This window comes from Arvicola amphibius, chromosome 4 (genome assembly GCF_903992535.2).
Source record: "Arvicola amphibius chromosome 4, mArvAmp1.2, whole genome shotgun sequence".
Lineage (NCBI taxonomy): Eukaryota > Metazoa > Chordata > Mammalia > Rodentia > Cricetidae > Arvicola > Arvicola amphibius.
Window position 1 is genome coordinate 42,357,319 of NC_052050.1, and position 9,577 is coordinate 42,366,895.

Consider the following 9,577-nt stretch of genomic DNA (forward strand, 5'->3'; position numbering starts at 1 on the left):
ATGGAAGGAAAGTACTTGTATCAGCTGATAACAAGACCACTCCAAGGTACGGTCAAGGGGAAGCTTTTTTTTTTCTTTTTTCTTTTTTCTTTTTTTTTGGTTTTTCGAGACAGGGTTTCTCTGCAGCTTTTTTAGAGCCTGTCCTGGAACTAGCTCTTGTAGACCAGGCTGGCCTCAAACTCACAGAGACCCGCCTGCCTCTGCCTCCCGAGTGCTGGGATTAAAGGCGTGCGCCACCACCGCCCGGCTAAGGGGAAGGTTTTTATAGTAGATCTGAGAGAGAGAACAGGAAGAGGCAGCTGGAAGAATACAGAGCAAAGAGAAAGAAGTAGATTGAAGATGGCTAGTAGACTGTTGGCTCCCAAGAGGACAGGCCTTTGCACCCCCACTTGATCTGTTTTGCACTCTTGAGGTTGGTTGAAAACAGGAACAATCTGTTTTCAGCAATGTTTCTAAGGATGTTTACCCCTAAGCCATTGAGTTACGGTGATGAGCTTCCTGCTATTGCTGGTTTGGCCTCCCCTGCTGAGGGCTATATATACTTGTGAGAATGTGGAATAAACGGCTTGTCTGCAGAACCTGAAGTGTGTTGCATATTAATCCCAATGTCCCTCGCTCAGAAGAACGACAGTTGCCGTGCTGGCACGGCAGTAGACTGGGCGTGGCCAGGGCTGTCTGTGAAGGAGGGGATAATAGTAGCTTACAGAGAGTAGAAAAAAACAGTGAGAAAAGCAGGAGAGAGAGAACATAGAGAATACAAAGTTATAAGAAGAATGAGTAGCTAGGGGGAGGGAAGCCCTTGAACTGGAGAGAGCTTAGGGCAGTGAGGAGATCAGAAGGCTAGCAGGCTAGCACGGACTTTGAAATGTGGAATAGGTACTTGGATACTGAGGGAGCCTGAAGGCCAGCATGGACTTTGACACACTGATAAGCACTGAAAGCATATGTTAATTCGAGAGCTTATGTCCCCTTTGGCCAGAAATAAGAGAAATGGCTCCTTTTGGCAAATGGGAACTAATTTCACAGGTTTCTGAGGGATGCTGGCTTTTATCTAACTGGCAGAAATCCTCCTGTTGTGGAGGTCAAGCTCATTTCTGGACATTTGAACTGCCTTTTGGAGTTTGGGAAACTGGAGTTTCCTTTTGGTCCTGAGAATACTGACTCCCCAAAACTTCTGTCTGACTTCTTCACACACACTGTGGTACCAGAGTACCCCCCAATAATACTACTGTTATGGTAAAAAATAAAACGCCACAGGTCCCCAAGTGATGGCAGTGAGCAGTGGGCCACGAGACCACCATGAGCCAAGAAGGCAACCGGTCCCAGACAGGGAGCCACGTGGTGGGTGAGAGCCAGAGACCTATTAGGCATGCCACGCAGAGAAAGTGGGTGTTTATTTAGAGGGTTATGGAGGGGAAAGGGAAAGGGGGGAGGGGAGAAAGGGAAGAGCAGAGAGAAGCAGAGAGAGAGAGAAATAGAGGGGGGGAAGAGAAAAAGGGGGGAGAAGGGAGAGAGGCAGATGCTGCCTCTTCGGGAGAGAGTGGAAAGGAAGGAACTCAGGCTGGAAGTAGAAGGAAGATCTGCTTGCCTCAGTGGATGGGGGCGGGGCTTGTTTCTTAAAGGGAAAGGGACAGGTCAGGCCATTACAACTACAACTACAAATAAAAAAATTCAGTTCAATTAATTATTTATAATAAAGTTCAAAGTTTTCAAATAATGTATCTGTTGTGTAGTATAAACTGGAGAAATGTGAATGTCCACATAATCTTTTGATTACCGTGAACTTTTAATTTTACTTACATAACTTTTTTTGATATTGTTTTGGTTTGGGTTTTTGAGACGGCTTTTTCTGTGTAGTCTTGGCTGTCCTGGAACTCACTCTGTAGACCAGGGTGGCCTCAAACTTAGAGATTTGCCTGCCTCTGCCTACCTGAGTGCTGGGATTACAGGTATGCGCCACCATTGCCCAGTTCTTATACATAACATTTTTATTAGGTTTATTTTTATTATATGTGTATGGGTGTTTGTCTTAACAAATGTTATATATACCACAAACATGCCTGGTGCCCTCAGAGGTACAAAGAGGGCATCAGATCCCCTGGAGCTCAGGTTTCTGAGGCTTGTTAACTGTCATGTGGATGCTAGGAATTGTATGTGGGTCTTCTGCAAGAGTAGCAAATTTCTTGAGTAGAAAAAAATGTGAGCTAGGCATGGGGGCACATGCTTTCAATCCCAGAATTCCAGAGGTGGAGGCAGGTGGATCTCTGAGTTTGCGGCCAGCTTGGTCTACACAGTGAGTTTCAGGACAGTCAGGGCTCCACAGAGAAACCTGTCTCGAAAAACAAAAGAAAAAAATGTGTTTATGCCGGACAGTGGTGGCGCACGCCTTTAATCCCAGCACTCGGGAGGCAGAGGCAGGCGGATCTCTGTGAGTTCGAGGCCATCCTGGTCTACAAGAGCTAGTTCCAGGACAGGCTCTAAAAAAGCTGCAGAGAAACCCTGTCTCGAAAAACCAAAAAAAAAAAAAAAAAAAAATGTGTTTCTGCTGAGGTACTGGGAACTTCCCATCAGAAAGTATTGCATGGGTGAATTCTAGGCTAGCCATGATCTACATAATGAGAGCCTGTCTCAAAAGTAAATAAATACATAAATAAACGGGGTAGCTTACATCCAAAGGAAAGGTGTTTCTGGTAGTTCTGGAGCCTAGGAAATAAACCAGCTGATTCTGAACTTGCTGTGAAAAGACAAAGAGGGTTGGTGGGTAGCTCACTGAAAGCACTAGTCTAGCTCGGTCCCAGCACCCCTCCCCAACCACACACAAGACACAGCATCTAGAGGAGTTAAAATTATCTTGGGTTTGTTTGTTTGAGATATAGTCTCCTGGAGCCCAGGACGACCTTAAGAGTTTGCTATGTAGCTGAGGATGACCTTGAATTTGTTTTGTTTTTTTGAGATAAGGTCCCAGGTATCCCCTTGAACTCCTGATCCTCCTGTCTCAACCTCTCAAATGCAGGGTTTATAGGCAAGCGTCTTAACACCCAGCTTCGAAACATTCTTGAAAAAGAACAAAGGTGTATCTTTCACATCAGGATGGTTTCACTACTTCCTAGGATGCTGGGCAGAATGGGGACATCGGGGTTGACAAATACACTAGGAAATGGAGTGTAAAGTGGGGGAATACACCAACAATCAGTGCCCATCAGGGCAGCAATGTTGTGGAATATTTAACTGTGTAATGTGCTATATTCTACACTGCAGAATATTTAACTGTATAAAAGTGTGTTACATTTGTTTATGCTGCAGTTGTTTAACAATGTAAGGATGTGTTTCATTCATAAAGATATGTTGCATTTGTTTCACTTTGCCTGTCTAAGGCACCTGATCAGTCTAATAAACAGTTGAATGTCAAATAGCTAGGTAAGAGAGAGACAGGCGGGGCTAGTGGGCAGAGAAAATAATAAAGAGGAGGAGGGCTGGAAAGATGGCTCAGAGGTTAAGAACACTGTTCTTTCAGAGGTCCTGAGTTCAATTCCCAGCAACCACATGGTGGCTCACAGCCATCTGTAATGAGATCTGGTGCCCTCTTCTGGCTTGTAGGCAGGCATAGAAAATAACACTGTATACAAAAATAGATAGATAGATAGATAGATAGATAGATAGATAGATAGATAGAGATAAATATTTTAAAAGAAGAAAAAAGAAAGGGGAGGAGAAGAAGAGAGAAGAGAATGAGGGAGAAAGAGAGGGAGATGCCCAGGGCCAGGCAGTCAGACATGGAAGTACATGCATAAAGAAAATGTAAAAAGCCCCTGAACCAAAATGTAGATGAAGAGAAACAGGATAATTTTTTGTTTTTGCTTTTTGAGATAGGGTTTCTCTGTGTAACAGCCCTGGCTGTCCTGTAACTCACTCTGTAGACCAGGCTGGCCTTGAACTCACAGAGATCCACTTGCCTCTGCCTCCCACATGTTGGGATTAAAGGCATGTGCCACCACTGCCCGGCAAAACAGGATAATTTAAGTTTTAAGAGCTAATGTGATGAGCATAAATTAAGACTGAGCATTCATAACCAATAATAAGTCTCTGTGTCATGATTTGGGAGCTGGTTAATGGCCCAAAAGAAAAAAGTCTGCTACACAGCAATGTGGAAAGGGAAAAAATACTAGTACCTTAGACTGGTTTTGGACTCACTATGTATCCCGGGCTGACCTCTAACGTGTGATTCTCCTGCCTCAGCTTCCAGAGTGCTAGGTTTATAGACAAGAGATACCATACCTAACAAGAAAAATCTCCCTGAAAAACAGCAATATTTGGGGGGGAAACAACAACATGTATAGTGGACTTCATGCCACATATCAAAAATAAAAAAAACCCAGAAATGATTTTCAGTCTCCCAATATGAACCAAAGCTTTCAGAAACAGAATATAGGAGGGTCCCTTTCTCCCACAACTGGGCACAGCCTTCTTAGTAGCCCAAAGTACCAACCCTTCATATAAAACAGACTTCATCAAAAGTGAAAGCTTTGCACTGGGCATGTAGTACACCTAGCATGTAAGAGGCTCTCAGTATGAGCTTCAGCACTTTCTATTTTTAGCCTGCTAAAACAGCTAAAAGCAGAGACCGGCTATGACTGGTCCTTCCACCCATCGTTGTTGAGATTATGTACTGCTCACCCCTTAGAAACTGTCTCAGTGGCTTCTCATTCATACAGCTTCCTTATGACCTAGATATTCTATTCCTAGGTATTACTCAAAACAAACAGCATGACCTAGATATTCTATTATTCCTAGGTATTACTCAAAACAAACAGCCTACGTCCTGAGGCTGGGTAATTGTTCAGTTGAGAGCTGCTTGCTTGGATGCAGGAAGCCCTGGCTTTAACTCCCTGAAACACACAAAACCCAGCAGTATTCAGCAGGCAGGGGGGGGGGGGGGGGGCGCAGTTATCCTTAGGTTATTTGAGAGTTCAAGGCCAGTCTGGGCTATGTGAGGATTTGTTTTTTAAAAGTCATAGGTCCCCATAAAGATATGTACAAAAAATTAAGAAATTTGTTGGGTGTGAAGCACACAATTTTAATCCCAGCACTCAGGAGGTAGAGGCAGGTGGATCTCAGTAAATTCAAGGCCAGCCTAATTACTTAGGGAGTTCCATCCAGGATAGCCAGAGAAACCCTGTCCTAAAAAAGAAAAGGAAGGAAGAAAAAAAGAAATTCAGAGCAGCTTTAAACAAACAGTCCCAAATGGAATGAGCCCCAGCGTCACCAAAATGCAGAGGCCAGTGAATGGCTCAGCCAGGGAAGGCTTTTGCCTCCAGGCCTCATAATGTAAGAAAAATCCCTAGACACACACAGTAGAAAGAGTCAACTCTTGCAAGTTGTCCTCTGACTGCCATACTCACGCCATGGCACACACACACTGATACACAAACGCACCGAAACACATATGCACTGATACACACTGATACACACACGCACTGATACATACATACATACTGATATACACACGCACTGATACACACATGCACTGATACACACACGCACTGATACACACACTGATACATGCACTGATACACGCACGCACTGATACACACATGCACTGATACACAGACACACTGATAACACGCACGCACTGATAAACGCACACACTGATACACACATGCACTGATACACACACGCACTGATATACACACATGATGCACGCACTGATACATGCATGCACTGATACACACATTACAAAATGTTCTAAGCAAATGGATGAATGCCCAGTAGCAGGGCCATGTGCTAGGTCGCTAGTCAGTCATAAAAGGGATCAGGCTATGGACCAAAACAACAGAAACAAACCTCAAAAAGATATCGAGGGAAGACACAAAAATGCCTGCCCTCCAGGCTTACGTTTCCACCTCTAGACCAGGTTGGGGAGACCCAGGACTCGGACTCCTTTCTCGCATGACTGGGTGATCTCTGAACTTAAATTATTTTACTCTACATACAAGGTAAATTATACATGTCAAAATAGAAATTTAAAATCTAAAAATACCATGGTAAGCAACAATAATGTAAAATCTCTCTTTCTGTCCCATTGTCTTTATATAACTATCTATGCTTCTACCCCACTCACCCCCACTTATAAAACTGTCAGCTTTAAACATAATGGAAGAGCCTTGTTGTTCATCAAAAAGCAAGCAGGCCCTTGGTCTTTGTCATGAGGGCCTGGGGTGACATCTGTGAAAATGGTTCGCTACTTGATTCATCCAGAAAATCATGCAATCATTAGGTTCACATGTTCATATTCCCTTCGGGACACTGATGAAGCTGTCAGGCCATCAGTATGTATGCACATTCCCAAAGCCACGCAGTATCTGAGAGCTGTCATTTTACAGAAGCACTGTGCACCATTCCCGGGCCACCATGGTGACGAGGTCAGGCCCAACTACGGTAGTACTGGACCCTAAATCTCCAGTCTCAAATTTTAGTGCTGAATTTTTGCTGCCCCCAAATGCTCTAAAATGCAGAGTAACCCATACTTTAGCTGTGGATTCTCTGGGCCTGGGGACAAGTCTTAGTGTTAGAATTCTGGGCGGTGGTGGCGCACGCCTTTAATCCCAGCACTCGGGAGGCAGAGGCAGGCGGATCTCTGTGAGTTTGAGACCAGCCTGGTCTACAAGAGCTAGCTCCAGGACAGGCTCTAAAGCTGCAGAGAAACCCTGTCTCAAAAAACAAAAAACAAACAAACAAAAAAAACCAAAAACAAAGCAGTGAGCTCCAGCCTCTGTGAGCTGTCTGAACTGTTTGTCTCAAAAAATAAAGAGAAAGCAACTGGGGAAAACACTTTTTGTCAACCTCTGGCCTCCACATGAAGGCAAACGTGAGCATACACGGATATGTACACACACACTAAACACAAAGAAAACCAAAAATGTTATTTACTTATATATACGACATACTGTAAATAGGGTATCTTGCTGTATAGAATGCAGTTTTGGGGGAGTCAGTTCTCCCCTTCCACCACCACCCCCTTTTTTTGGTTTGTTTTTCAAGACAAGGTTTCTTTGTATATCCCAGGCTGTCCTGGAGCTTACTCTGTCGATCAGGCTGGCCTTGAACTCACAGAGATCCACCTGCCTCTGCCTCCCAAGTGCTGGGATTAAAGGCATGCGCCACCACCACCTGGCTACTCCTCTTCCACCTTTCATTCTGAGGATAAAACTCAGGCCACTGTGCTAGCTTTTTGTGTGTTATAAAATCAGAATTCTCAGCCGGGCAGTGGTGGCGCACGCCTTTAATCCCAGCACTCGGGAGGCAGAGGCAGGCGAATCTCTGTGAATTCGAGGCTAGCCTGGTCTACAAGAGCTAGTTCCAGGACAGGCTCCAAAGCTACAGAGAAATCCTGTCTCAAAAAAAACATACAAAAAAAAAATCAGAATCTCTGTAGATTGGCACAGTGCCTTGAATGTATTTCCCTGCTGCAATGATTATCTCTAAAAATACATTAGCCTATGGAGTTGCCAATGGGCCCTCCTTATAGGGCAAAGGACCCTGGGTCCCTCCTCTGGGTACTGACACTTTAGTGAGACAGCTAACTGTGACTCACCTCCAGATCAAACACCACCCAGGGGCTTGTTTTCCTGTTTCCTCCAGAGCTTTAGGGGATTTTTCCTTTTAGCTATTTTATTGAGGTATTTTACCTGGAGAGAAACATGCAGATGCTGGTTCAATTAAAAGAATCTTATGTAATTAGCAGGGACTACTCCCGGACCAAGATCTGGAGCATTTAATACCATCAGAAGACCTTGCCTCTTCCAGGAAGTAACCCCAAGACTAACTTGTTGAATCTGGCATGCACAGAACTGCCATAGCGCAGACTTGTCTGGGTGTACCCATTTCCTAGTCCTCCATGGATGTGTGAGTCCCTGATGTCCCTCTCATGTGCCCTGTGCGTTGCTTCCAGTTTGGAGCTGTGATGTACAGAGCTGTTATGAACAGGCATCCATAGCATTCCCTTGGGTAAATGCTCAGCCGTGGAATGGCTGAGGCGTAGGAGAAGTAGGTGTCTGAAGCAACAGGTCCTGCTCTGGATTCTCTTCCATCCCAGCTGCAGAAAACGGGGGTTGCAGTTGCCCCAAATCAATAGCTGTTGGTAGATACCTACCATGACAAAAGTGCCCTTGGTGTCCATGGCATCCAGAGGGCTGTGAGGAACTTCCCTCCCATTTTGCTGCAATAGGATAGTTTGTGTGCTCTTTAAATGCAGTTGGTTCTGGCTGAGTGAGGAACTTAAAAGTAGGACAAAGGTACAAGGAGACACGTGCCTCTAAGGAAGCATATCCAATTAGTCTTGGCAAATTTTGGCTAAGCACAAGAAGAAAAGGTGTCACAGATAAGGGCTGGCCTGGCAGATAACCATATCTCCCTTTGGTACCTGGAGGACCGTTTCGTGACACTGTAACAGAATATTGCAGGCTAGTTAGTTCATAAAGAAGGATTGTTTCTTTCTCGCTCTCCTGGAGGCTGGGAAGCACAAACCAAGATTCCATCTGATAAAGGCCATCCAACTGCATAGCCCCATGGTTGGAGGCAGAAGGCAGACACACAGGCAAGAGATCAGATCTGTAACTACATGTCTTTCGTTAAGTCACACAGACCCATATAAGAGGACCAGTCACCAAACCACATCAGCTCCCATGGCGGGAGTGGGGTGTATGCACTTACCAACACTGATTCGGTGGGAATAAGTTTGTTTCCCATGATTCTCCAGGAATAATGAATGACATAGTTGCTCACTACAAGTTTGTGCTTCTGGGCAACCTCCAAGTTAGCAGCAGTGTAATGGCAGGGACCTGAATGACTCCCAGTAAGCCTGTTGTCCTGGCTCTCCTCTCCCCGACAAATCCCTGCAATTCTTTGCTTCATCCACTTCATTCCCCTAACTCATAACCTAAACCACAAGAACAGGGTTGTTTGTTTGTTTGTTTGTGTTTGCGGCTGGGGAAGACTGGTGATGTTAGTTGGTGGAGTGGTTGCCTCCCTCGTAAAAAGTCCCAGGTCCGATCCCCAGCAGGTGTGCTGGGTGCAGGTGCCCATACCTATATTCCATGCACTTTGGAGGTAGAGGCAGGAGGATCAGAAGTTGAAGGTCATCCTTAGCTACATACTGAATTCAAAGCCAGCCTGGCCTATGTGACAGTGTTGGGAGAAGAAGAAGGGGGGGGGGGAATGGAGGAGCAGAGGAGATATTATGTATTAGGTAAGACATACTGGGATTGCATGAGGTACCATCACGCCTAGTTTGAAAACTATTTCAAATATTCCCTTGGTCTCCTTCTTTGTCACTTGGGATATTCTACTGTATCAGCTACTTTTTCTCTTCTCACCCCAAAACAGAGGAAAGGAGGAGAGAGAGGAGAAGAAAGAGAACAGACAGATAAATTCACAGGCAGAAGGAAATGCACCCAGGGAACAACCCCCACCCCACCCCATTCACAATCTCAGTGGCGGTGTTTTTCTTGCAAACTAGTTCTTCCTACTTGCTAAGCTTTTACAGAAGGGAGAAAGACTTCTTGGAAAGCCTAAATCTTCG